The 27,910-nt window shown below is 51.7% G+C and overlaps 1 pseudogene; it reads left to right on the forward strand.

Moving 5' to 3' along the window:
• Window positions 1-11,216: 11,216 nt before the first annotated feature.
• On the forward strand, window positions 11,217-22,787 carry LOC149524359 (uncharacterized; annotated as a pseudogene).
• The last annotated feature ends 5,123 nt before the right edge of the window (window positions 22,788-27,910 follow it).

The following is a 27,910-nucleotide window of genomic DNA, read 5'->3' on the forward strand; positions in this document are numbered from 1 at the left end:
CCCCGGTGGCCAGGGCCCCTTTCCCACCATGACCAGGAGACATGGCATCTGTTGCCTCCTGGTCGATGCCATGCCCCACGTGGAAACCTACGTGCGTGCGTTGGCGAGGGTGGTGGGGGCTTCGGCCGTGGTAGCAGCCTCCAAGATGTATGGCAAGGAGGTGTTCTTCCTTGCCTTGGAGGCTGCTGCCCAGAAAGTGGTGGAGAGGGGCCTGGTGGTGGAGGGCGTGCACGTGCCCCTCAAACCACTGGAGGAACTGGGCATAAGGGTGGTCATCACCTCCATCCCGCCCTTCTTCCCCAATGCCGCCCTGCTGCCTGTACTCTCCACCCTGAGGCAGCCCATCTCCACCATAAGCCCTCTCCCGTTGGGCTGTAAGGACCCCACCTCCGTCATGTGCTGTTCGTCCGCTGGCAGATCAGCTCCTCCTCCAATCAACAGCTCCGCTCGGGAGCCCGAGGCATTGCCTCCGGCATGTCTGGGCAAGCAGATGGGCCCTGCCTCAGCTCAACCTGTCTCTGCGGTGCCCTAGGAGGAGAGGGTGGCATGGCTGCTTCTGGGTGAGGGAGAAGACTCCCCCCCAGGGGGAGGTTTCCTTATCCCCCCCTCTTCTGCCTCCCTGACCCAATAGAAAAACATCTGGGCCCCCTGGCCTCACCCCTGCTAACCAATCCTCCACTTCCACCTCCGAGGGCTGGACGCTTGTCCGGGGGAAGCACCGAGTCCACGGTTTGCAGGTTCAATCTCTCCCCCTCCGACGAAGAGGGTGGGAAGGCCCCCCTCCAAAAAATACCGAGGGGGGCCAGCGCTGTCAAGAATGCCCCCAGTGAGCGCCAGCAGGAGGTGCCGGCTGAGGAAACTGTGGCAACGAGGGGGGATGGCACCATCCCTCCTGCAATCCCATTCCCAAGGAGGCCTTGGGTGGAGCTCCCCAGGCCCTGGTACCATCCATGTCCCGCGTCGCCACCGCTGAGGTAATTATTGCCTCGGCTACTGGCAGGGAGGACTCTGGGGCTGTGGGGATGGAGCTTTGCTCCATTTTCGAGGAGATTGAGGCCCTGGGTCTGACCACATTCACCCAGGGGGAGGATGTCTCTCTGCCAGCGGGCCTCGGTCTGGGCAGCGATCCTCCCGCGTTGCCCCCTCCTCGTCCCTCCCCCACATCCCAGGTGGCCACCTCTGTCTTCACCCTCAGGGCACGCCTAGTGTTACCTGTTGGCCCGGCTGTCTTAAGTGCTTCGTCTGAGGCTGCCAAGCCCTCGGGTGACTGCCGGCACCAAGCGGCTGGGTACCAGTTGAGGCTTGAGGGCGCCCCCTCCTAGCCGTCATCTTCCCTCCCTGTTGGGGGCCCAGCAGACAACATCCCTCCAGCCGATGCCATGGTGGAAGACTCGTGCTCTAATCAAACATCTGAGCCTGGCATTGGCATGGGCCCCCTTCCTACTCCTGCCCCCCCGCAGACCCGGGGGACCTTCCCGGGGACCCTGCCCAAAGCACTGGTCCCTTTCCCTGTCCCGATCCTCCCCTCACCCCCATTCATGCCCTTGGTCTTGATCCCACACTTTACAAACCGATTTCCATCCCTGAGTCCACTCCCTTTCCTGACCCCTCTTCTACCAGTACCCTCATCCTGCCCTCCTCTCCTGACCTACCATCCAGCCCCGAGCCTACCCCATCCCACCCCTACTGTGATACCCACTCCCCTGCTGCTGTCCCCCCATCCCTTCATCCCTCCTGCCCCCAGTGAAATGCCTGCTTCCCCTCCAGCGTCCCCACATCCTGCTGTTATTGCCACCCCCATGGGGGCCATCTCATTCCTGCTAGCTGTTGGTGGTCCTCAGGGGGTGGTATTTGTGTCCCCCATTCCCAGTTCATAGGGGCTGCTTTGTTCCCTCTGCCGCCCCCTCCCTTGCTGGGGTTGAGGATGAGCAGCACGGCACCATCGCTCTTGGCACTGCACCAGGGATCGGATCCTTGTTTGCCCGTCTCCATAGCACACGAGGTCCATCCAGGGCCCAGATGGAGGAAAAGACTGGTACCCCCTCAGCGCTGGGAGGCTGAGCTCTGCCAATTCCTCGTGGACACCTGTGGGGCTAAGGGAAAGATGGAGTTGGCCCTTCAGCGCTGGAGGGACTTCCACTCCATCCTCAGGTTCATGAGGGCCCTTTTGCAGGAAGGGAGAGGGACCAAAAGGCAGGACATCGTGGCCTACCGGTGGACAAATTCTGTGATGCTCTCCTTGCCTTCAGGTTGGGAAGTGGCCTGTTGCGGGGCCTGCAGGAGGCCGATGATTATCCTGCCCGCGAGAATCCACCCCAGCCCTCACTATGGGTATGTCTACACTACAGCGCTAATTCGAACTAACTTAGTTCGAATTAGTTAATTTGAACTAAGCTAATTCGAACTAACGGATCCAGATTAAAAAACTAGTTCGAATTAGCATTTTGCTAATGAACTAGAATGTCCACATTAAGTGGACCCTGAAGCGGGGTTAAGGATGGCCGGAAGCAGTGCCGGCAGGGCATCAGAATAGGACTTAGAGCGTGGAGATGCTGTCTCAGGCTAGCCGAGGGCTGTGCTTAAAGGGACCCAACCCCCACCCCGGACAGACAGTTCTCAGGGGTGCCCTGTTTGCAAAGCAGTCCTGGCTTGGATTGCCCGGAGTACCCACACTGGGCACATCACAGCACTCGGCCATCAGACCGGCTGCACTTGCCGCAGGCTGCCATCTGGGGAGAGGGGGCAATTGGGGGGCTGCAGGAGAGCTTCCACCCCCAGAAGCCCGCAGAGCCAGCCCAGTCCTCCCCATCAGGGGCTCGTACCCCATTCCTCCCTCACCTCCTTCCACTTACCCTTCCCTAGCCCCCCTTCCTGATGTACAAAATAAAGAAAACGTGTGGTCAAAAATAGAATCTGTCTTTATTGAACAAAACTGGGGGAGACTGGGAAAAGAAGGTGGGAGAGGGGAAGAGAGAGGGTGGGAGAGGGGAAGGCAACTAAAATGATCAGAGGTTTGGAACAGGTCCGATGTGAAGAGAGGCTAAAGAAACTGGGACTTTTCAGATTAGAAAAGAGGAGACAGAGGGGGGACAGGATAGAGGTCTATAAAAGCATGAGTGGGGTGGAGAGGGTGCATAGAGAAAAGTTCTTCATTAGTTCCCATAATAGAAGGACTAGAGGACACCAAAGGAAAGGAATGAGTAGCAGGCTTCAAACTAGTAACAGAAAGTTGTTCTTCACAAAGCAAAGAGTCAACCTGTGGAACTCCTTGCTGCAGGAGGCTGTGAAGGCTAGAACTAGAACAGAGTTTAAAGAGAAGTGAGATCAAGTGATGGAGGTCGGGTCCATGGAGTGGTATTAGCCAGGGGGTAGGAGTGGTGTCCCTGCCCAAAGTTTGTGGAAGGCTGGAGAGGGATGGCATGAGACAAATGGCTTGGTCACTGTCTTCGGTCCATCCCCTCCAGGATTCCTAGGGTTGGCCGCTGTCGGCAGACAGGCTACTGGGCTAGATGGACCTTTGGTCTGACCCAGTACAGCCATTGTAAGCTCAGGGTTCAGGGTCGGGGGTCTCAGTGGACCAACTTGGTTTTCATGCACACCTCCTTCTGGGTGGCCAGGCTGGCAGTTCCCCTGCCCTAGATGGCCACTTTCCTGTGCCTAGTGCAGAGGTCGTGGACGAGGTCCACGATGTCCGCACTAGACCAGGCGGGTGCCTGCCTCTTGTGGTCCCGGGCAAGCTCCCGGGAGCCACCAGCCTGGTCCCGGGAAGAGGGGGAGGACTGGGGGGCATCGGGTGGCTGGCTCGAGCCATGCCAGGTGCAGGGTCTGCTAGCTGGGTGCTGGCAGGCTTGCACCTGGCACGGGCACCCCTTAATTCGAACTAGTAAGTTCCAACTAGGCTTAGTCCTCGTAAAATGAGGTTTACCTAGTTCGAACTAAGGGCTCCGCTAGTTCGAATTAAGTTTGAACTAGCAGAGCGCTAGTGTAGCGCCTATCAAAGTTAATTCGAACTAACGTCTGTTAGTTCGAATTAACTTTGTAATGTAGACATACCCTATGAAATTTAAAATCTTTGCCACCTTAAATGCCCGGGGCTGTAGGGCAGGTCTCCACAGGAGCAAGGTGCTCTCTTGCCTTCAGGAGTGGGTACTCAGTGGTTTTCCTTCAGGAGATCCATACGACCCCAGCCATCAGGCTGGCTGGCGGCTGGAGTGGGGGGACGGGGTGTATTTTAACTACCTCAGCGCCCGCTCGGCTGGGGTGGTCACCCTCCAGCCTGAGGTGCTGGGGATTGCCGAGGTTGTCCCAGGCCACCTGCTGCACTTCTGGGCCTACGTGGAGGGGCTGATGTTGAAATCCACCCCGATGTTTTAGACAACATCTTCCGAACGTGGGGATCACCACAAATAGACCTTTTCGCAACCTACAAGAACAGGAAGTGTCACCTTTACTGCTCCAGAGGAGGCATGGGCAAGGGCTCCCTCAGAGATGCACTATTAATCAGTTGGGGAGCTCCTCTTCTCTATGAGTTTCCACAAACAGTACTTATCCTGACAGTAATCCGGAAAATCAAAGAAGACTCAACTCGAGTCATACTCCTAGCACCAGCCTGGGCAAGACAGCCGCAGTACCCGTTCCTCCACAGGATGTCCCTGCTACCTCCACGTCTATTGCCACTCCTCCCAGACCTCCTCTCCCAGAACCAGGGGTCTCTGCTACACCCCAAGGCAGAGACCCTCCACCTGACAGTATGGTTCCTAGCTGGTTCAGGGTAGAAGAGCAACTTTTTTCAGAGGCTGTGAAGACAGTGCTTTTGAACAGTAGAAGACAGACTACAAGAAGAATTTACCTAGCAAAATTGAGGAGGTTCGTGGCTTGGTGTGAGAAAACTGGCATCCAACCTCACTCGGCACTAATGTATGATATTCTTGATTATATTTTTTCCCTACACCAGGAGGGCCTTTCAATCTTGACGCTGAGGATCCACCTCTCAGCAATCATAGCCTTCCATGACACCATCAAAGGTGTCATGCTGTCAGGTGGAGGGTGATCTGGGACATTCTTGCTCATCCGATGACCAAAAGGCTGCTCAAGGGAATAGCTAACCTTAAACCCGCACGAAGACCCATTCCCCCCGCTTGGAGCTTGGACTTGGTCCTCAACACACTAATGTATCCACCCTTTGAGCCACTAGCCACCACATCATTATCGATGCTCAATATGAAGGTGGTATTCTTGTTGGCAATTACATCAGCCCATAGGGTGAGCGAACTGGCAGCATTAATGGCAATGCCACCCTTCACGGTTTTTATTAAGAACCCATCCAGCCTTTATCCCTAAGGTCGCAACACAATTTCATATCAACGAACCTGTCATTTTATCTGTCTTTTACCTGAAGCTGCATGCTTCGACCTGAGACTTGCTGTTTCATACCCTCAACCTATGTCGGGCGTTAGCATTCTATATAGACAGAACATGGACCTGGCATAAGACTGATCGTCTAATAGTGTCCATGGTGGACCGCTCCAAGTGCAATGCATTGTCTTCCCAACGTCTGCCTAACATCATTGTCTCTTGCATCACCATGTGTCATTCAGTGCACAATAAACCTCTTCAGACTGTACCTAGGGTGCATTCCACCAGGGCAGTGGCAACATCCACAGCATTTGTCAGAGGAGCCTCACTGCCAGAAATCTGCAGGGTAGCTACATGGTCCTCAAGCCTAACCTTTATGAATCACTACGCAGTAGTTAGTCGGTATGTAACGCGGGAGCCCGTCCTGCTCCCCGCCGTGCGTCTGCTTGCTCCCTTTTTACCGTCCCCCTCACCCCTTGTGCTCCTCCGCTTCCCTCCTCCTCGTGCTGCGTGCCTCTCCTCCAGTGCCCTGTGTCTCCTTCCTCCTCTGCTCTCCTCTCCTCTCCTCCTCCGCTCTCTCTTCCGGCTCCGCTCTCTCCTCCTTCTCCGCTCCTTCCTCCTCCGCTCGCTCTCCGTCTCCCTCCTCCCCTCCTTGCTCCTCCGTCCGCTCTCCCCCTTCTTCCGCTCCCTCCCCCTTTTGAATTCCCCGCCGGCGTCCGGCCCGGGTGACGCAGTGCGCCACGTCACCAGGCTCCGCCCCCGCCGTGCGCCTGTGCCCGGTGACGTCAGACGCCACGTCGCCGAGGCTCCGCCCTCGCCGCGCGTCATTGTCCGGGCGAAGCCCCGCCTCCGCCGCGCCGCCCGTTATCCGGGCCGCGGCAAGGGAGCAGGCCCCGCAGTGCCGCCGCGCTCCCTGGGTGGCGCCCAGGAGGGACAGCGCGATTGCGGGCTGAGAGCGGGGCGGGCCGCCGGGTGGGGTGCGGGGGCGGCGCGCCCCGTCACACACCTCCCCCTCCAGGTTCGCCCGTTCCTCCCCTCGTGTCTCTGGGGTCTCCTCGGGTATTCTGGAAAAAAAGTCTGCGTTCCCGTGGTCCTTCCCCGCCCGGTGGCTCACTTTAAACCGGTAGGGCTGCAGCGCCAGGTACCACCTCTGGATGCGGGGGTTGGCGTCCTTCATAGCCTGGAGCCACCGGAGGGGTGCGTGGTCGGTCACCACCGTGAACGTACTGCCTAGGAGATAATATCGTAACATGTCAACGGCCCACTTAACCGCCAAGGCCTCTTTCTCTATCGTTGAATACTGCTGCTCCCGCGGGAGCAGCTTGCGGCTCACATATACTATAGGATGTTCTTCCTCTCCTTCCCCCTGGGACAATACCGCACCGAGCCCGCGCTCGGAGGCGTCCGTCTGTAATATAAATGGGCGGGAAAAGTCAGGCTGTGCCAGCACGGGGGCTTGAGTTAGCCTCTGCTTTAGGGTCTCAAAGGCCTGGGCGCACTCGGGGTCCCACCGCACCCTCTTAGGGGCCGCGTTCCTGGTTAGGTCCGTCAATGGGGCCGCCACGGTCGCGAAGTCGGGCACAAAACGCCTATAATAACTGGCGAGCCCCAAAAACTGCCGGACCTGGCGCTTCGTGCTCGGGGGAGGATAATTTCGTAATGCCTCCATCTTCCCGATTTGGGGCCGTATCTGCCCTCCCCCCACCGTGTACCCCAAGTACGACACCTCCCGCTGGCCAAACTGACACTTCGCGGGGTTAGCGGTGAGCCCGGCTTCCTGAAGGGAGGATAATACCGCCTCTATTTGCTGTAGGTTTTCGGTCCAAGTTGCGCTGAAGATGATTATGTCGTCTATATGGGCCGCTGCGTACGCCCCGTGGGGCCAGAGCACTTGGTCCATTAGCCTCTGGAACGTGGCGGCGGCGCCATGGAGGCCGAAGGGCATCCGTTTAAATTGGTATAGGCCGAACGGCGTGGAGAATGCGGTTTTCTCGCGGGCCTCCTCCGTCAGTGGGATTTGCCAGTACCCTTTCGATAGGTCAATAGTGGACAAGTATCGGGCATTCCCCAGCCGCTCCAACAACTTGTCTATCCTCGGCATTGGGTAGGCATCGAACACAGACACTGCGTTGACCTTCCTGAAATCGATGCAGAACCGGGTGGTGCCATCCTTCTTAGGGACCAGTACGATGGGACTTCTCCACGCGCTGCGGGATTCTTCGATCACCTCCCACCGCAGCATTTTGTCCACCTCGTCACGTACCGTCCCCCACAGCTTCCTGGGCAGCGGCCTGACCGGCTCCCTCATGGGGCGACCGGGTGCGGTCACGATGGGGTGCTGGACCAGGTCGGTCCACCCTGGTGTCTCTGTCAGGACCTGAGAGAACCTCCACAAGGTTTCTTGTAGTCCCCTGCTCTGCCCTGGCGTGAGGCCTGGGCCCAGGTGAGGCCGGGCGGCCACCTCTTCTTCCCTCGGTTCTGAGTCCCACCCCGCCAGGGCCTCCCGGGACCGCCATGCTTTAAGCAGGTTGACGTGATAAATGTTGGTTGTCTTCCGTTTCCCGGGCATCCTAATCTCATAGTTCACGTCCCCGATTCTCCTGATCACCTCGAAGGGGCCCTGCCAACTAGCTAACAGTTTTGAGGATTGTTCGGGCAACAGGAGGAGAACCCTATCCCCGGGCTGAAAGGTGCGCAACCGGGCGTTCTGGTTATAGTAGCGGGCCTGTTTCCCCTGTGCCTCCTCCAGGTTGCGCTTGGCGAACTCACCCACCCGACGTAGCCTTTCCCTGAGCCTCAGGACGTACTGCACTGTCCCTTGTACTCGGGTCTCCTGCGCCTCCCAGGCCTCTCTCACTATATCCAGGATCCCCCTGGGCTGCCTACCATACAGGAGCTCGAATGGGGAGAACACTGTTAGTTCCGGTACAAGGGCGACGTAGGCCCTCCCTTCCGAACCCCCATCCTTTAAGCGCACCCAGGCAGTGGGGTATGGCTCGACGCGCCCGTGTACGCATTGGACAAACACGGGGGGTCCCCGGGGCTCCCTGGGGGGAACTAGGTCAGCTCGGACCAGGGTCTGGCCGCAACCTGAGTCCACGAGGGCGGTGACTACCTGGCCCTCTACCTCCACCTGACGCAATATCCTTCCTGCGGCTTGGGGCCCCGACCGGTTCTGCCCTGTCATTACCTGTGTAAAGGAGCAGTCCATCAGCGGGCAGTCCCGCTTGAAATGTCCCTCTTGGCCGCATTGGTAGCACGCTCCCCCGGGGCCCCGTGCCGGGGGCGGATTGATCTTCCGCTCCTCCAGGGCGGCTGGGCGGGGGGTTGGCTCCTCCCTCGCAGGACGGCTCCACACCGGCGCTAGGCGTCTGCCCCCAACGCGGCCGGGGCTGAGGGGGGCGCCTGGTCCCCTTGCCTCCCCTTGCCGGGGCGGGGGCCTGGTCTCTCTTGCTGCCCCGCTGGAGTGTTCCCCTCGGGACCCGACCCCTTCCCGGCCCCCCTCGGCCGACATATAGTCCTCCATTAAGGTTACCGCGTCGGCCAGAGACGTAGGGTGGTGCCGTCTCACCCACCGCTGTCCTTCGCCCGGAAGGATGTGTATAAACTGCTCCAGGACCACCTTCTCTGCTACCTGGGGCCCTGACCGCTTCTCGGGTTCTAGCCAGCGCCAACACGCCTCCCTGAGCCGTTGTGCCACGGCTCGCGGGCGGGCCCCCGGGGCGTATTTTTCCTGCCGGAACCGCTGTCTATAGGTCTCGGGGGTGACCCCTAGCTGGTCCAGGACTGCCTCTTTTACTTTGTAATAATGTAGGGCGTCTCGTGGATCTAGACTCCGATAGGCCAGCTGAGCTGGGCCTGTAAGGTACGGAGCTAGCAGCGTAGCCCAATGTTGTTCTGGCCACCGGGCGGCTGTGGCTACTCTTTTGAAGGTGACCAAAAAGGCCTCGGGATCGTCGGCAGGGCCCATTTTAGTCAATCTTACGGGGAGCTGGGCTAGGGCCCCACCCTCCGCCCCTTCCCCCACGACCGCTGGGGATGGCCCCCGGCCCGCATTTTCCCACTGTCTCACCCAGTGGTCCTGTTGCGCCCGGAACTGCTCAGTCACGTCACGCAGTAGTTGGGCCTGCTGCTCCCGATGCTGCGTGGCCAACTGCTGGAGGAGGGCCGTCTGCTGTTGCTGCTGCTGGTGTTGATTCTCCGTCAGCCATTTGAACACGTCGGCCGCGTCCATGGCTCCGCGCTGCGCCCGGTCACGGCTCTACTCGGCTGTTCGTCCCATTACGCCGTAACCTCCTCCACCCGTGGGTTTTTTTTTTTTTTTTTTTGGTGAGTTGTTTTGGGGTTGTGTGCTTTTATCTAGAGTTCAGCACCCACATTCTCCACCACGTGTAACGCGGGAGCCCGTCCTGCTCCCCGCCGAGCGTCTGCTTGCTCCCTTTTTACCGTCCCCCTCACCCCTTGTGCTCCTCCGCTTCCCTCCTCCTCGTGCTGCGTGCCTCTCCTCCAGTGCCCTGTGTCTCCTTCCTCCTCTGCTCTCCTCTCCTCTCCTCCTCCGCTCTCTCTTCCGGCTCCGCTCTCCCCCTTCTTCCGCTCCCTCCCCCTTTTGAATTCCCCGCCGGTGTCCGGCCCGGGTGACGCAGTGCGCCACGTCACCAGGCTCCGCCCCCGCCGTGCGCCTGTGCCCGGTGACGTCAGACGCCACGTCTCCGAGGCTCCGCCCTCGCCGCGCGTCATTGTCCGGGCGAAGCCCCGCCTCCGCTGCGCCGCCCGTTATCCGGGCCGCGGCAAGGGAGCAGGCCCCGCAGTGCCGCCGCGCTCCCTGGGTGGCGCCCAGGAGGGACAGCGCGATTGCGGGCTGAGTGCGGGGCGGGCCGCCGGATGGGGTGCGGGGGTGGCGCGCCCCGTCACACGGTGGATGCCCGACTCTTCCGTGACCTCAGCAGTACTTTCGGTCATTGACAAGCCTGAACTCCAGGAACGCAATGCAAGTACTGCTACAAAGTCACCATGAATGAAGCACCCACGGGGACCACTCGAAGAAAAAGAAGTTACTCACCTTCATGCAGTAACGATGATTCTTCGAGATGGGTCCCCGTGGCTGCTGCACGTCCCATCCTTCCTCCCCATTCCGGAGTTCTCTTTCTTTTGTATCCTTTCAGATGTGGAACAGTGAGAGGAACTGACAGTAAGCCGGGTGCACATGAAGATCAAAGGGCGAGAACGGAGCGTGCTGTACACCGTGCAGGCGTGACTCAGCTGAAAATTGCTATGCAAAGCCTCCGAGCTGCGGCGCTGGGATGAGCCTGACACCATGAGAGGAACACCCACAGGGACCCATCTCAAAGAACCATCGTTACTGCATGATAGTGATTAACTTCTTCTTCTTCTATGCCCTGAAGAAAACGAGGGGGGCTAAAAAGCACGTCACCTGCCTTTTGGCAGAGGATGGCACCCCCCCTCATGGATCCAGAGGATATGCATGGAAGGCCAGGGCTTTCTACGCCAGTTTGTTCTCCCCGGATCTGACCAACGCCGATGCCTGCAGTGTGCTCTGGACCGAGCTCCCAACAGTCAGCGCAGGCGACTGGGACTGGCTAGAGCTGCCTCTCACTCTGGTTGAGTTCTCAGAAGCCCTCCATCTCATGCCCACTAACAAGACCCCGGGCATGGACGGGCTGACCGTGGAGTTCTACCACATATTCTAGGACGTTCTCGGCCCAGACCTCGTCACCATCTGGGCCGAGTCCTTGGAGAACGGGGTCCTCCCTCTGTCATGCAGGCGAGCTGTGCTCGTCTTACTGCCGAAGAGGGGAGACCTCCATGACCTGCGGAACTGGCGTCCTGTCCTGCTCCTCAGCATGGACTACAAGGTCGCAGCAAAAGCCATTTTGCTGCAACTGCGGTCCATGCTAGCAGACATGATCCAACCCAACCAGACCTACACCGTCCCAGGCCGTAGTATCTTCGATAATCTGTACTTGGTCCAGGATCTCTTGGAGCTTAGGTATAGGGACAGTTTGTCATTCTCCCTCCTATCCCTGGACCAGGAGTTTGACAGGGTGGACCACGGGTATCTGCTGGGTGCTCTGCAGGCCTTTGGCTTTGGGCCCCGTTTTGTGGGTTTTCTCTGGGTGCTGTATGCCCTCACGGAGTACGCTAAACTGGACCCTGACTGAGCCGGTCAGCTTCAGGCGGGGAGTAGGTCAGGGGTGTCCACTGTTGGGCCATCTGTATGCTCTGGTGATTGAGCCCTTTCTCTGTCTCCTGCATCGGAGGATGACAGGGTTGGTGCTCCGAGAGTTGGAGCTGCACTTAGTTCTGTCAGCGTATGCTGATGAAATGCTCCTCATGGTCCAGGCCCCGGGTGACCTGGCACGGGTGAAGGCCTGCCAAATGGTCTACTCTGTGGCCTCCTCTGCCCGGGTCAATTGGGTCAAGAGCTCTGGCCTGGTGGTCAGGGATGGGTGGAGGGCAGGCTCCCTCCCACGTGCGTTTCAAGCCATCAGGTGGAGCACGGATCCACTGCTCTATTTGGGCGTTTTTCTATCTGCCACGCATCCTTCTCTGCCAGAGAACTAGCAAGGTTTGGAGGCCAGGATGGGTGAGCGGCTGCAGAGATGGACAAGACTGCTCCAGTGTCTCTCTCTTTGGAAGAGGGCACTTGTGTTAAATCAGCTGGTCCTGTCCATGCTCTGGCACCGGCTCAACACCCTGAGCCTGGCCCCGGAGATCCTGGCCAAGCTCCAGAGGACAGCCCTGGAGTTCTTTTGGCCAGGACTGCACTGGGTCCCTACAGGGGTTTTGTCTCTTTCCCTGGAGGAGGGGGGCCAGGGCCTGATATGTGTGCGCAGCCAGGTCCGGACCTTCCACCTCCAGGCCCTGCAGAGACTCCTCTATGATACAGGTAGTCCGGCATGGAGCACCTTTGCGCGTGTCTTCCTCTGCTGCCTCCGAGGGCTCTGATGCGACCAGTAGCTCTTTTTTTTCCACCCGAGGGGGTCTTCCATGAGCTGGAATTCTACCAGGAACTCCTTCAGACCTGGAAGGTGTTCTCAGTGACCAGGTCTGTTGTGGCCACTGAGGGAGCAGATCTCCTCATGGAGCCCCTGCTCCACAATCCAGCCTTGTGCGTGCAGGTGGCAGAGTCTCCCTTGGTGTGTTGGAAGCTGATCCTGGCAGAAACCACTCCTGGACTACGACGGGGGGACTGGGTGGATCCCCGAGCGCTCACTTAGCGCATAGGACTCTCTACCCCTCAAATCTCCCTGTGCCTACTCCAGGAAGTAAAGGCTGCTTTGCCATGGCCCGATCTCAATCTCCTGCAGTGAGCCCTGCGAGAGAGTATGCCCTGCCCTTCCCTTCCTGAAAATCCTCCATCCATTTTTCTTGGGCCCCTCTTCTGCAGACCTCCTCCCCTGCTTCCCCATCATTGGACCCCCAGCTGGCTGCCAGATTTGCAGCTGGTCTGTTTCTGAACCATGCCAAGAGAACACCTGTACATGCTCGTGCTCCATACGATACGTTTCCTCATCCTCATGTCCTGCCCTGACACCAAGTGGCAGGACTATCTAAGACCTGTAGAGGGTGGAGAACCCCGATGGGCCAGTGTGTACTCCACCTTGATCCCACAGCCCATTGGGGACATCAGTTGGCAACTCCTTCACGGAGCTGTGAACATGGGTGTGTACTTGCTTCACCCCCATCCCAAACGTCTGCCCCGTCTCTGGCATGAGGGAAAATCTGGCACACAATCTAGAGTGCACCAGGTTGCAGCACCTATTCCAGCTCCTCTTATTGAGGTTCTGGCTGCACTTTTCCCTTCACCTTCTTATTTATACACACCCTATCCATGGCCCCACAAAGTCATGAGACCTCCTAGTCAACCTCTTCCTGGTCCTGGCAAGAGCTACTATATACAATACTAGGAGGAGGATGCTGGACGAGGGGTTTCTCTGCAACTGTGGGGCCTATTTCCATTCTTCCCTTGTTTCATGTATCTGGGCAGAGTTCCTCTGAGCAGCATCCACTGGCTCCATCAACAGCTTTGAGGAGCAGTGGGTGCTCTGTTTGATGTCCCTATCCAGTTACCTTGTTCTAAACCTTTGACCTGCACTCCTTGACCCTGTTTTGTATTAGTTGTCCCAAGTAATCTGTTGAGCCCCAGGTCCAGTCATCCCTCCCGCAAGGCTGGAGGAGGGGCTTTTAGAAGTGTATTGACAATAGCGCCCCACTACAGCCTTTATGTGATCACTTCACTCTATTCTCTGTGTCAGTTTCTTCTGTCTATGCCACTTCTCTCATATATTCCTACTGTCTTCTGCCCATTCCAAAATATACACCCATTCTCACTCATAGCACTAGTTTACCCCAGCTCACACCTTCATTCATACATGATACTGTGAGGTGTGACACTGAGCGGATCAAGACTGACTACAGGGCTCTGGGTGTACAAGTGAAAGAGTTTGGAGTGCAGGTGGTATTCTCTTCGATCCTTCCTGTCAAAGATAGGAGCCCGGGCAGAGACAGGTGCATCCTGGAGGTGAATGCCTGGCTGCAAAGACGGTGTCACCAGGAGGGCTTTGACTTCCTTGACTATGGGATGCTATTCCAGGAAGGACTGTTAAGCAGGGATGGTATCCACCTTTCGAGGAGAGGGAAGACCCTATTTGGACACAGACTGGCTAACCTAGTGAGGAGGGCTTTAAACTAGGTTCAACGGGGACAGGTGAGCAAAGCCCATGGGTAAGTGGAGAACATGGAGACCTGGGAGATGGGTCAGAAATGGGAGGGAGCATGGGCTACAATGGCAGAGAGAAAGAAGGGTCAGGGTAAAACTGGGAGGCAAGGTCAAATCAGGATCTTAGATGCCTATATACAAATGCGAGAAGTATGGGAAATAAGCAGGAAGAACTGGAAGTGCTAATAAATAAGTACAATTATGACATTGTTGGCATCACAGAAACTTGGTGGGATAATACACACGATTGGAATGCTTGTATGGAAGGGTACAGTTCACTCAGGAAGGATAGACAGGGGAAAAAAGGGAGGAGGTGTTGCCTTCTACATTAAAAATGAACATACTTGGAGTGAGGTGGAGATGGACATAGGAGACAGAGGTGTTGAGAGTCTCTGGGTTAAAAGACTAAAAGGGATTAAAAACAAAGGTGATGCCATGCTAGGAGTCTACTACAGGCCACCTACTCAGGTGGAAGAAGTGGATGAGGCTTTTTTAAACAATTAACAAAATCAGCCAAAGCCCAAGATTTGGTGGTGATGGTGGACTTCAACTATCCGGACATATGTTGGGAAAATAACACTGCAAGGCACAGACTATCCAATAAGTTCTTGGACTGCATTGGAGACAACTTTTTGTTTCAGAAGGTTGAAAAAGCTACCGGGGGGGAAGCTGTTCTAGATTTGATCCTAACAAATAGGGAGGAACTGGTTGAGAATTTGAAAGTGGAAGGCAGCTTGGGTGAAAGTGATCATGAAATCATAGAGTTCATGATTCTAAGGAAGGGTAGAAGGGAGAACAGCAAAATAGAGACAATGGATTTCAGGAAGGCAGATTTTGGTAAGCTAGTAGGTAAGGTCCCATAGGAATCGAGACTGAGGGGAAAAACAACTGAGGAGAGTTGGCAGTTTTTCAAAGGGACATTGTTAAGGGCCCAAAAGCAAGCTATTCTGATGTGTCGGAAAGATAGAAAATACAGCAAAGGACCACCTTGGCTTAACCACGAGATCTTGAATGATCTAAAAATAAAAAAGGAGTCATATAAAAAATGGAAAGTAGGACAAATTACAAAGGATGAATATAGGCAAACAGCACATGAATGCAGGGGCAAGATTAGAAAGGCAAAGGCACAGAATGAGCTCAAACTAGCTACGGGAATAAAGGGAAACAAGAAGACATTTTATAAATACATTAGAAGCAAGAGGAAGACCAAGGAGAGGGTAGGCCCACTGGTCAGTGAGGAGGGAGAAACAGTAACAGGAAACTTGGAAATGGCAGAGATACTCAATGACTTCTTTGTTTCGGTCTTCACCAAGAAGTCTGTAGGAATGCCTAACATAGTGAATGCTAGTGGAAAGGGGGTAATTTTAGAAGGTAAAATAAAAAAAGAACAAGTTAAAAATCACCTAGAAAAGTTAGATGCCTTCAAGTCACCAGGGCCTGATGAAATGCATCCTAGAATACTCAAGGAGCTGATAGAGGAGGTATCTGAGCCTCTAGCTATCATCTTTGGAAAATCATGGGAGACAGGAGAGATTCCAGAGGACTGGTAAAGGGCAAATATAGTGCCCATCTATAAAAAGGGAAATAAGAACAACCCAGGAAACTACAGACCAGTTAGTTTAACTTCTGTGCTAGGGAAGATAATGGAGCAAGTAATTAAGGAAATCATCTGTAAACCTCCCCTCTCCCAGCCTCTCTCTTCCCCTCTCCCACCTCCTTTTCCCAGTCTCCCCCAGTTTTGTTCAATAAAGACAGATTCCATTTTGGAAGACACGTTATCTTTATTTTGTACATCAAGAAAAGGGGCTAGGGAAGGGTAAGAGGAAGGAGGAGAGGGAGGAATGGGGCACGAGCCCCCGATGGGGAGGACTGGGCTGGCTCTGCGGGCTTCTGGGGGTGGAAGCTCTCCTGCAGCCCCCCAATTGCCCCTCTCCCCAGATGGCGGCCTGCGGCAAGTGCAGCCAGGATGATGGCTGAGTGGTGTGATGTGCCCAGTGTGGGTAGTCTGGGCACTCTAAGCCAGGACTGCTTTGCAAGCGGGGCACCCCTGAGAACTGTCTGTCCGGGGTGGGGGTCAGGACCCTTTTAGCACAGCCCTCGGCTAGCCTGAGACAGCATCTCCTCGCTCTAAGTCCTCCTCTGAGGCCCTGCCAGCACTGCTTCCAGCCATCCTTAAGCTCGGTTCAGGGTCCACTTAATGTGGACATGCTAGTTCAAATTAGCAAAACGCTAATTCGAACTAGTTTTTTAGTCTGGATCCGTTAGTTCGAATTAGCTTAGTTCGAATTAACTAATTCAAACTAAGTTAGTTTGAATTAACGTTGTAGCGTAGACATACTTTCAGAGAGTAGTTATTAATCGTTCATAATCCTGCTGGAAAGGCATAACAAGTGGGGTTCTGCAGGGGTCTGTTTTGGGACCGGCTCTGTTCAATATCTTCATCAATGATTTAGATATTGGCATAGAATGTATGCTTATTAAATTTGCAGATGATATCAAGCTGGGAGGGGTTGCGACTAATCTGGAGGATAGGGTCATAATTCAAAATGACCTGGACAAATTGGAGAAATGGTCTGAGGTAAATAGGATGAAGACAAATGCAAAGTGCTCCACTTAGAAAGGAACAATCAGTTTCATACATACAGAATGGGAAGCGACTGTCTGGGAAGGAGTATGGCAGAAAGGGATCTAGGGATTATAGTGGACCACAAGTTGAATATGAGTCAGCAGTGTGATTCTGTTGCAAAGAAAGCAAACGTGATTCTGGGATGCATTAACAGGTGTGTTGTGAGCAAGACACGAGAAGTCATTCTTCCACTCTACTCTGCGCTGGTTAGGCCTCACTTGGAGTATTGTGTCCTGTTCTGGGTACCATATTTCAAGAAAGATGTGGAGAAATTGGAGAGGGTCCAGAGAAGAGCAACGAGAATGATTAAAGGTCTAGAGAACATGACCTATGAGGGAAGACTGAAGGAATTGGGTTTGTTTAGTTTAGAAAAGAGAAGATTGAGGGGGGACATGATAGCAGTTTTCAGATATCTAAAATGGTGTCATAAGGAGGAGGGAGAAAACTTGTTCATCTTGGCCTCTGGGGATAGAACAAGAAGCAATGGGCTTAAACTGCAGCAAGGGAGGTTTAGGTTGGACATTAGGAAAAAGTTCCTAACTGTCAGGGTAGTCGAACACTGGAATAAATTGCCCAGGAAGGTTGTGAAATCTCCATCTCTGGAGATATTTAAGAGTAGGTTAGATAAATGTCTAGCAGGTATGATCTAGACAGTATTTGGTCCTTCCATGAGGGCAGGGGACTGGACTCAATGACCTATTGAGGTCACTTCCAGTCCTAGTATTCTATGATTCTATGATTATTCCACTTACATCCCTACCATCTTCTCTCCTGCAAACAGGCACTCATAACTTTTGATCTTGTTGCCAACTCAGAGCTCACACCAGTTCTCAGCTTCCTCCTCCAATCCCATTCATTTGAGAACCAAATTGAGAACCTGTCAATGCACTGAACCCTTCCCAGTAACTCTCCTTTTCTTGTTCCAGATCACCCCACAGGCTCAAACCCCAAATCTTTGGGTTCAGATTTTCCCCCCAGGCTCAGAACCCTTCCCTTGCAGCCCAGCAACCTACATCCCAGATTCAGAACCATGGATCAGAAATCATCTCTTGTTACCCACCTAGCAGCCTCTATCTCTCTCATCTCTTCCCCAACCTTTTGCTGGGGTAACAGGGAGAAAGGCAGCATGGCAGGAATACAGCTATAAGCAGCAGAAAGCACGTTCAAGAATCTGGTACATTTCATATGGAAAGTTAAAGAAATTAGCTCTTTGCAAGCCTATAATCTCTAATTTACACCTGAATACCTGCTATACCTGAATCTCATGGCTGGAGGGACTTAATTTGCTTTCTAGTTGATATTCAGTGTACTGAATATCACTTCTACCAGGACCCCCCAGTAGCAGCCAGGAGCACTGAAGCCTTTAGTACAGCATCCCCTCAATGGCTAATACAGTGTCTAATGCGGCTAACATTATGGGTTACGCTAATGCCGAGGACCGCTGGATGCATCTACACAGCACCCTGAGCTCAAAATAAGCTACACAATTTACATTGCACATATTGCATAGCTTGTTTTGATGCTATTTCAAAATAGCTTATTCATAATTTGGCGCTGTCTACACAGCACCAAATTTTGAAGTAAGTCATTATTCCAAAATTCCCCTTAACTCTCGTGGAACGAGGGTTATCAGTATGTTGGAATAAGCCTCCTGTTAATTTGAAATAGATTTTGAAATAACAGGCTGCTTCAGTAGATGCAGAATAGATATTTCGGCAAACTTCTGGTATTCCAAAATAGCTCTCTGATGTAGACATACCCCTAGTGACCAGAAATCCTGGTAGTTTGCTGTTTAATTTAATTTAATTTAATTAGCTCCCCACTTTTGCCTTAAGTTTGAATAATGCTGCCAAGCTTTAGGGTCATCTACACAGCAACGCTTAACTCGAAATAAGCTACGGAAATTGAGCTACATCAACTGAGTAGCTTATTTCAAAATTGGGAGTGTCTACACAGCACTTATTTCAAAATGGGGCACTCTTCCTCTGACTTCCCTTCCTCTTCATACAATGAGGGTTACAGGAGTCAGAGTAAGAAGTCCTCCGGCCTAACAGTATTTCAACATTTATTTCAAAATAATGTTGCTGTGTAGATGCACCCTTACAGACATGTCTTGCATTTCATTGCAGCAAGTATCACTGGGAAATGTAAGATGGTGTAGATCCATGGCACCTCCTTATTTTGTTTAGGGGTATATTGATCAGTATCAACATTTTTTCATTCAGCATCTTGAGCGTCAGGGTTACTGCCTAGCTTCACAGCCCAGTTTCCATGCTTTAGAGGACTAAAAACTTGAAGTCCCCTACTATGCCTCATTTGCTGAACTGATGTTCCATAGCTTGCTCTAAGAGATGTTTATACCTCCTAAATTAGGATTAGACTGCACAGTACTAAAATGCAGAAGCCAAATATTTGACTAATGACATTTAGAATTTAGTAAAATATTTTTGAGAAAGTGGACATGGTAAAGTACACTAATGCATCAAGGAATTTACTTCCACAATGAATTTAAGCTTCTCAGCCTTTATTCCTCAAAATATATAACATAACGGGATTATTGGTAAAATATTAATCCACCCTACTATATTGAGTGGTTCATAGCTAAACGTTCTTCTTTGAGGTGTCCCCGTGGGTGCTCCACTGTAGGTTCTGGGCTTGTCCCGGTGCCACAGGATGGAGATTTTTGCAGCAGTAGTCCGGCCAGACCACGCATGCACGGGGAGCGTCTCGCGGCTTTTGCACCCTTTCACACTGCTCGGTCTGGTCTGAGCCAGTTCCTCTTTAACCACCGCAGGCTGCAGATGGAACAACGAGCTTCTCCCTGGTTCTCTTGAAAATGCGACAAATTCAGGCTTGTTAATAGTTAAAACTTGACCTCTCGCTCTCTCGTTTATCTCCCCCGTTCGAGTTCTTCTATTTAAAAAAAAAAGTACTTTTTTTCTTCATAACTCTTCAGTTTAAGCACTACAGTTCTTGTTCTTACCTTAAATTCTAGTTGGAATTTTTTCTCCCAGTTGAATCCTCCCCCTTTTAAAAAAAAAATCTGTTTTTTATTTTTAACTGCACAACTGACTGAATACAGCAATGCCCGGTCCCCCGGGGTTTAAAAAATGTGAGGCTTGCCAAGAGGCCATGCCTGCCTCCGATGGTCACTCCTCCTGCATTCGATGTTTAGGGGAGGGGCATCTCCCACAAAGATGCCCTCACTGCACCAAGCTTACTTCAAGAGCTAGATGTGATAGGGAAATGAGGCTCAGGATGATGCTTTTTGATAAGGCTTTACAGCCTCAGGGCCCCGCCTCTACGACACAGCCCTCACCGGAGCCGCAAAAGCGCAGGGCTTCTTCTCCTATTGCTGTGCCTCCTAAAAAGACCAAGCCGTTTCCAACTCACTCTCTGCTGCCACTTCGCACAGCAGATCAAGCGTCAGCTCCAAACTGGGCACTTCTGGCTTGCCTAAGTCGTGGCCATCCCCTTCTAAAGCAGCAAAATCCGGACCTTCTGTGCCAAAACTCAGTCATTCAACGGCACTGAGGTCTACAGCACCACCAATGTCTGCTCATACCGCACTGGCACCGTCTGCACCAACAACTTCACAGCTGACACCGCCGGCACCGGTGAGACCACCGCCAGCCGGCACCGACAATCAAGCGGCGCCATGCCGATCGTGCACCGATTGAGGTGCCGCTGCCGCCGGCACCGCTAAGAGCACCACTGACAGCACTGGACTCCACACCTCCCCATAGACCGGAGGACCTAGTGCCGATACCGGCACCAACACGGCCACAGCCCAGAAAGGCTATGACTAAGACAAGACACTTAAGGAGCCCATCCCTGCGCTCCCCATCCCCAGCGTTTTCTTCTGAACCCTCCTCACTTCCCCCATTTCAGTCACCAAGGAGGTCACCACCAAGGAGGTTCCCTACTACGGAATGCCTGCCATCGCCCTTCTTGACTCCTTCAGGAGACCACGGGCACAGAGCGACCCAATACTCTCAGCACCACCGTTTTTCGGCATCTCCATCTCCGTTAAGCCGAAGGTCTTACTCACCTCCATTGTCTCATGGCTACTCATACAGGAGATCATATAGCAGGTTGTATCATTATGACCGCTCGCCATCACGATCTTCATACTACTACAGGGACCCATACGACAAGCACACTTACTATAGATCACATTCACCATATAGTCGTGCATACCACCGATCTTCCAGGTCACCTACTAGGCCTAGGACGGGTGACTCATCTCAACATTACTCACCAGCTACCAATCCACCAGCTTCACATAGTCCCCATTCGCCATTACCTCCCCCTTCCCGTACTGAGGAAAACCAATGCTTTCAGCAATCATACCAACCCCAAGAGTCGCCGGTGGACCCTTCATCCTCTTCACCGGACGAGGCGGTGATACCAGGAGACATCTAGCCACCAGATGACATTAGACAATTTCAAGAATTATTTAAAAGGGTCGCCCTATCTCAGAACATCCAGCTCACTGAGATTCAGGGTAAGCATCATAAGCTTTTCAAGAATTTGGAAACTTCTCAACCTCCTAAATTGGCCATTCCCCTTGATGAGGCAATTTTGGAAGTCACCAATGAGCTCTGGGCTACCCCTGCATCGGTTCCACCCACAAATAAGAAGGCAGACAAGAAATACTTTGTGCCGCCCAAAGGCTCAGAGTTCCTTTTTACACATCCGTTGCCCAACTCCTTGGTGGTTGATGCAGCCAGACAACGAGCACGTGCTCCACAGTACAGGAGCCAGCCCTCGGATAAGGACTGAAAAAGACTGGATCTCTTTGGGAGGAAAGTGTATACATCAGCAACACTCCTCCTTCGCATAGCCAACTATTTGGCTCATTTGTCAAATCACAATTTTGACAATTATTCTAAATTATCAACCCTCATGGAATGATTGCCTGAATCTAAGAGACCAATCCTGAAGGCATTGGTGCAGGAAGGATATGCCTCCACAAGAACCAGCCTACAAATAGTGGCTGATGTGGCAGACACTGCAGCTAGGGCTACTGCTATGGCAGTGGTCATGAGAAGAGCCTCATTCCTACAGGCAGCAGCAGTTCCTAAAGAACTGCAATCAAAGGTGGAGGATCTGCCTTTTGAAAAGGACAATTTGTTTGCAGAGAAAACCGAAAGCTTGTTGCATTCCAGTAAAGACACCAGATCCACGTTACGGACTCTGGGGATGTATACTCCGTCATTCAAGCAGCGTCGATATACACCATTCCAGAGGCGTTATGACTATTTTCATCAGACACAACCATGGCATCAGCAACAACAACAAAGACCATTAGACAATTCCCGACAACGCCAACGACTCCCAAGATGTCACAACCAGAATAATCATCCACAAGCCCAGCCTAACACCAGGCAGCAGGTTTTACTTCTTGGTCGGGAGAACTCAACCAGTCTCATTCCTCACCATCTCGCTGTTTCTACATTGTCTACGCCCATTTTACAACCACTGGGCACACACCACCAATGAAAGATGGGTTCTAGAAATAATAAGAACTGGCTACTCTATCCCCTTCCTGTCCATCTCACCTTCAACCCCCCAATCCTGTCCCTTTCAGGGACCCCTCTCACGAGCATTTGCTCAAGTCGGAGATCCGTCATCTTCTGCATATCAGAGCAGTCGAAGCAGTTCCGCAAGAATTCAGGGAGAAAGGGTTTTATTCCCACTGTTTCCTAGTTCAGAAGAAAACAGGGGGTTGGAGACCAATCTTGGACTTCAGACGACTAAACAAGTTCCTTCGAAAACAGCAGTTCAGGATGGTAACACTCGCATCTATTATCCCGGCTTTAGATCAAAACGACTGGTTTGTTGCTCTCAACCTACAGGACGCTTACTTCCACATTACAATTCACTCCTCCCACAGAAGATTTCTCAGATTCATGGTAGGACGCAATCACTATCAATACTGAGGCCTCCCATTCAGACTCTCATCAGTTCCCAGAGTTTTCACAAAGGTACTCTCTGTGGTTGCAGCTCATCTCCATCGCAACGGCGTACACATATTTCCCTATCTCGACGATTGCCTCATAAAAGGCCATTCATCTACACAGGTCGCCAGGATGTTGACCATCACTGAACGAACCTTCCACTATCTGGGATTACTAATAAACAAAGACAAATCAACCTTATCCCCAACCCAAAACCTAGAGTTCATTGGGGCGATATTGGACTCTACAGCAGCCAGAGCATTTCTTCCTCTAGCCAGGTTCGACACTATACAATCTATAATAGATACCTGCCGAGCCAGCTCAAGAATTCAGGTCCTTTTAGCCCTCCAGCTTATGGGGCACATGGCTGCGACTACCTTCATAGTTCCGCATGCAAGGCTACATTTTCGTGCCCTTCAACACTGGCTGGCCACCGTGCACAATCACATCACTCCAGACGTACACAAGACAGTAGCGATCCCACCCGACGTTATCAGGTCACTTCATTGGTGGACTGCACAAAGGAACCTACTATCTGGGGTGCCTTTCCAACAACCACCACCAACACACCAAATTACTACAGACGCTTCCCTCCTGGGATGGGGTGCCCACATGAGCGGCATGTCCGTGCAAGGCCACTGGACACACCAAGAGACATTGCTCCATATAAATCTACTGGAGCTCAGTGCCGTCTTCAATGCCTGCAGACATTTCCGGGATCACATTCACAATTCCACAGTAAAAATTCTCACAGACAACGTGGCTATGATGTTCTACATCAATCGTCAGGGCGGAGCACGCTCACGATCCCTATGTGCAGAGGTGGTCCGACTCTGGAATTGGTGCATCACCAACAGCATCACTCTTGTGGCATCATACTTACCTGGCATAAGCAACGCAACAGCGGACTCGCTCAGCAGGAATTTCACGCCAAACCACTAATGGGAGTTTCACCACAAACCCCTCCATTTCCTATTTCGCAAATGGGGCACCCCGCTCATAGACCTATTCGCAACATACAGCAACAAGAAGTGTCTCCAGTATTGCTCCAGGGCAGGTCTCGGCCCCCACTCTCTGGGCGATGCGTTCCTTATCAGTTGGACAGGCCCACTGATGTATGCCTTCCCTCCCATACCCCTAATCCCGAGGGTATTGCAAAAGATCAGGACCAATCGAGCCATAGTAATATTGATAGCCCCTTCCTGGGCCAGACAGCATTGGTTTCCCCTGTTGTTGCAACTATCCCATCAGCCACATTATCACCTGCCACTATCTCCAACACTACTCACCCAGAACAACGGCTGTCTACTCCACCCACAATTTCACACAATGCATCTCGCAGTGTGGTACCTAGCTGGCTAAGCGCTACTGAGGCCCTATGTTCCGATGTCATCAAAAACATCCTTATACAGAGCAGATGACATAACACAAGAACCACGTACCTTGCAAAGTGGTCAAGATTTACTATCTGGTGTTCAGACCACCAGATTGATCCAATATTGATTCTTATCCATACCATCCTTGACTACATAATGGGCCTTCACCAAGCAGGTCTCGCTATACCATCCTTGAAAGTACATCTTGTGGCGATAGCAGCTTTCCGACAGTCCGTAGACAGCTCTTCTGTGTTTGCACACCCCTTCGCGAAAAGATTCCTCAAGGGGTTAACAAATGTGCACCCACCTGTACGCACACCACCGCCTTTGTGGGATTTGGATTTAGTACTGTTGACCCTTACGGCCCCACCATTTGAACCATTGGCTACGACACCTCTGCAACTTCTGACCCAAAAATTGGTGTTCCTGCTTGCGATTACCTCAGCTCGAAGAGTCAGCGATCTTTTGGCATTGATGCCCATACCTCTATACACCATCTTCCAGAAGGATTGTGTCATCCTCAGACACCGCCCAGCCTTCATACCTAAAGTCTGTTCAGAATACCATATTAACGAGCCTATAATATTACCCGTGTTTTCCCCTAAACCACATACTTCACCTAAGGAGGCCACTTTTCACACATTAGATGTGCATAGGGCGCTAGCCTTTTATATTGACTGTACTAAGTCCTTTAGAAAAACCGACAGACTTCTCCTCTCATTAGCTGAGCATTCCAAGGGAGAGCCCATTTCTGCCCAAAGAGTAGCTAACTTAATTGTCTCCTGCATCTCTCAATGCTACTCTATTCAGGGAATACCCCTTCCCGAGCGTCCCAGGGCACACTCCACAAGGGCAATTTCAGCTTCCACTGCCTTTCTTAGAGGCGTTCCACTTTCGGAAATTTGTAGGTCAGCCACGTGGGCATCCTACCGCATCTTTATAGAACATTATGCTGTACAGCACAGATGGCTGCCTGATAAATCCGTTACAGCCACAGTCCTTTCATCAGCTAATCGTTAAGCTCCGAATCCCACCTACCTTCTTATTCACAGGGAGTGGGACACTGCTGTGCAGACACATACAGTGGAGCACCCACGGGGACTCCTCGAAGAAGAAAGTGAAGTTATTCACCTTGGTGCAGTAACTGTTGTTCTTTGAGATGGTCCTCGTGGGTACTCCACTACCCGCCCTCCTCCCCGCTTCAGAGTCTGTGTTCCTTTTATTGTGTTACAGATACTGAGGCGGGTATGAGGAACTGGCTCAGACTGGACCGAGCAGCACAAAAGAACGTGAAAGCCATGAGGCACTCCCCGCGCATGTGCGGTCCGGCTAGACTACTACTGCAAAAATCTCCGTCCTGCGGCGCTGGGGCAAGCCCAGCACCTACAGTGGAGCACCATGGGGACCATCTCGAAGAACGACAGTTACTGCACTAAGGGGAGTAACTTCGCTATATTCCATATCCCAAACTTTTAAGGGCAGCTTTAAAGTTTTCATTAAGAAGCTATTATAAAAGAAAATAAGTTGTAATTGTAAAGAAAAATAAAGATCTCTAAATGAGGGATGATTTAGTCAGTATGGAATAAGACAACTTCATTACTTAACTGCATGCAGCACTTCCTTGAGCATCATTTCTCTGATTATATTTGGCCTATTGAGTAGGAAGACAAAAATAAATTGTTGCTAAGTCTAATCATTTTAATTGCCCGTATTTCTTCCGGTAAAATTTAATTATTGCCTGAGCTATATATAAAGGCAATGCAGATATATGATGAAATGTGTATGGATAACACTCTTTTTTTTGTTCCAGCATTTTTCGTATATTTCTGGATCAAATATACTGTTTGATAATCATGGTTTCTACAATATTTGAAATATATTTGAAAAAATTACTCTGCATATGAAGCATTCATCTTAGATTAAAGGAAATAAGGAAAACCCAGCAAGGTAAGAGGCTGAAAGTATAAACACTTATTTTCTCTAAATAGGTGGATATATACATAGTGAATGTTAATTCTAAATCTACACACTCTAACAATAGAACGAACATGCTCTTCCATTAAATCCCCCAATTTTATAGAATATTTTGAAAATCTGAGGAACTCATATGAGCAGGAAAATTCAGGATCCATACTGAAATTTCATCCTCATACCACTTTATTATGAGCCTTAAGTCTTGGAGCTTTAACATTTCACATGTCCTTTTCTTACTCTGCATAATAAATTCTATTGAATAAAACTGAATTCTTCTTCAAATGCTGTGCCTGTGCCACATGTGGCAGACACTGCAGCCTGTAGCATAACAACTGCTTTAGTCATGTGAGGAACCTCATGTTTACAGGCCTCTAAAATCCCTAAGGAACTTCAAATGAAGATGGAGGACTTTCCTTTTGATAGATTCCCCCCACACAAACTTTTTGCCAGTAAGACAGATGAAGTCTTACATACTATGAAAGACTCCTGCACTACTCTTAGAACCCTCGGCATGTACACTCCCCCAAACAAATGACAGAGACTGAGAGATTTTCATACAGAACCAAACAGCTTTTGACTACAGACATAAACAGAGATGCAGGCCACAACAATAAGCTTCAGTGAATCAGCCAGCGACTTCCAAACAGCAATTTTGAAGGCTTGGTTAGGGGCCTAAGCATCATCTCTCTAACACTACAAGTCATGCTGCACAACTTTCCCATCGCTTATGGCCTTTTTACCTCCACTGTACCAAAATAACATCAGATTAATGAGTTCTAGAGATCACTGAAGTGGGCTGCTCCATCTCCATACCAAGGAAGAGGGTTTTATTCCAAATATTTCCTTACATAGGAAAAAACAGGAGTATGGAGGCCTAGACTTGATCTCAGGAAACTGAACAAGCACGTATGCAGTTGAGGGCTCAAAATGGTGACACTCACAATAATCATAACAACATTAGAGAATGAAGACTGGTTCTTAGCCCTCGACCTTCAAGAAACTTATTTTCATATAACTATCCAGTGGGCACCTAGCACTACCAATATCGAGTCCTGCCATTCGGCTTTCAACAGTGCCAAGGGGCTTCTCCAAAATGCTCTCAGTAGTCATAGCACAACTCTGCCATCTACGGGTAATAATATTTCCATATTTAGATGACTGCCTCATCAAAGGTACTGCATACCAGGATGCACAATGCAGGGTACATACACTACTCCAGCATCTTGGGTTCCATATAAACTACTAGAAATCAACACTGCAACCAATACAGATACTTGAAGTTCATTGGGGCCCAACTACATTTGACAATGACCAGAGCGACATTGCCCCAACACAGACTCAACACACTGACCACTCTCATCGACGCAATTCATCTTTCACAATATGCACCTGTCTCCAAATCCTGGGCCATATGGCTGCCACAATTTACATGCTCATGCTCCCAAGACTTCACATGAGATGCCTTCAGGTAAGGCTAGCCATCATATATATCCCTTCCAGAGACACTCTAAACAGAAATATCTGTCTCCCTCACCATATCTTCTCCTACTTACACTGGTGGACCCAACCCTACAATATGCTTATGGGAATCCTCTTCCAACAACCAGTTCCAACATCAACTATAACTATGGATAACTCCTTTATGGTTTGGAAGCACATCTGGACACCCACACCGCCAGTGGTCTCCTCAAGAGGCCAAACTGCATATCAACCTCCTGGAACTCAGCATTCTGCTCTGCTTGCCAGTGTTTTCTCCCACATATTCAGAATGAAAGGATCCACATTCTTACAGACAACACAGCATGTACGTATTACATCACCCACCAGGGAGAGACCATATCCAACTCCCTTTCAACCAAAGCACTCAAGTTATGGA

Source organism: Pelodiscus sinensis, chromosome 5, assembly GCF_052426305.1.
Source record: "Pelodiscus sinensis isolate ZL-2025 chromosome 5, ASM5242630v1, whole genome shotgun sequence".
Classification (NCBI taxonomy): Eukaryota; Metazoa; Chordata; order Testudines; family Trionychidae; genus Pelodiscus; species Pelodiscus sinensis.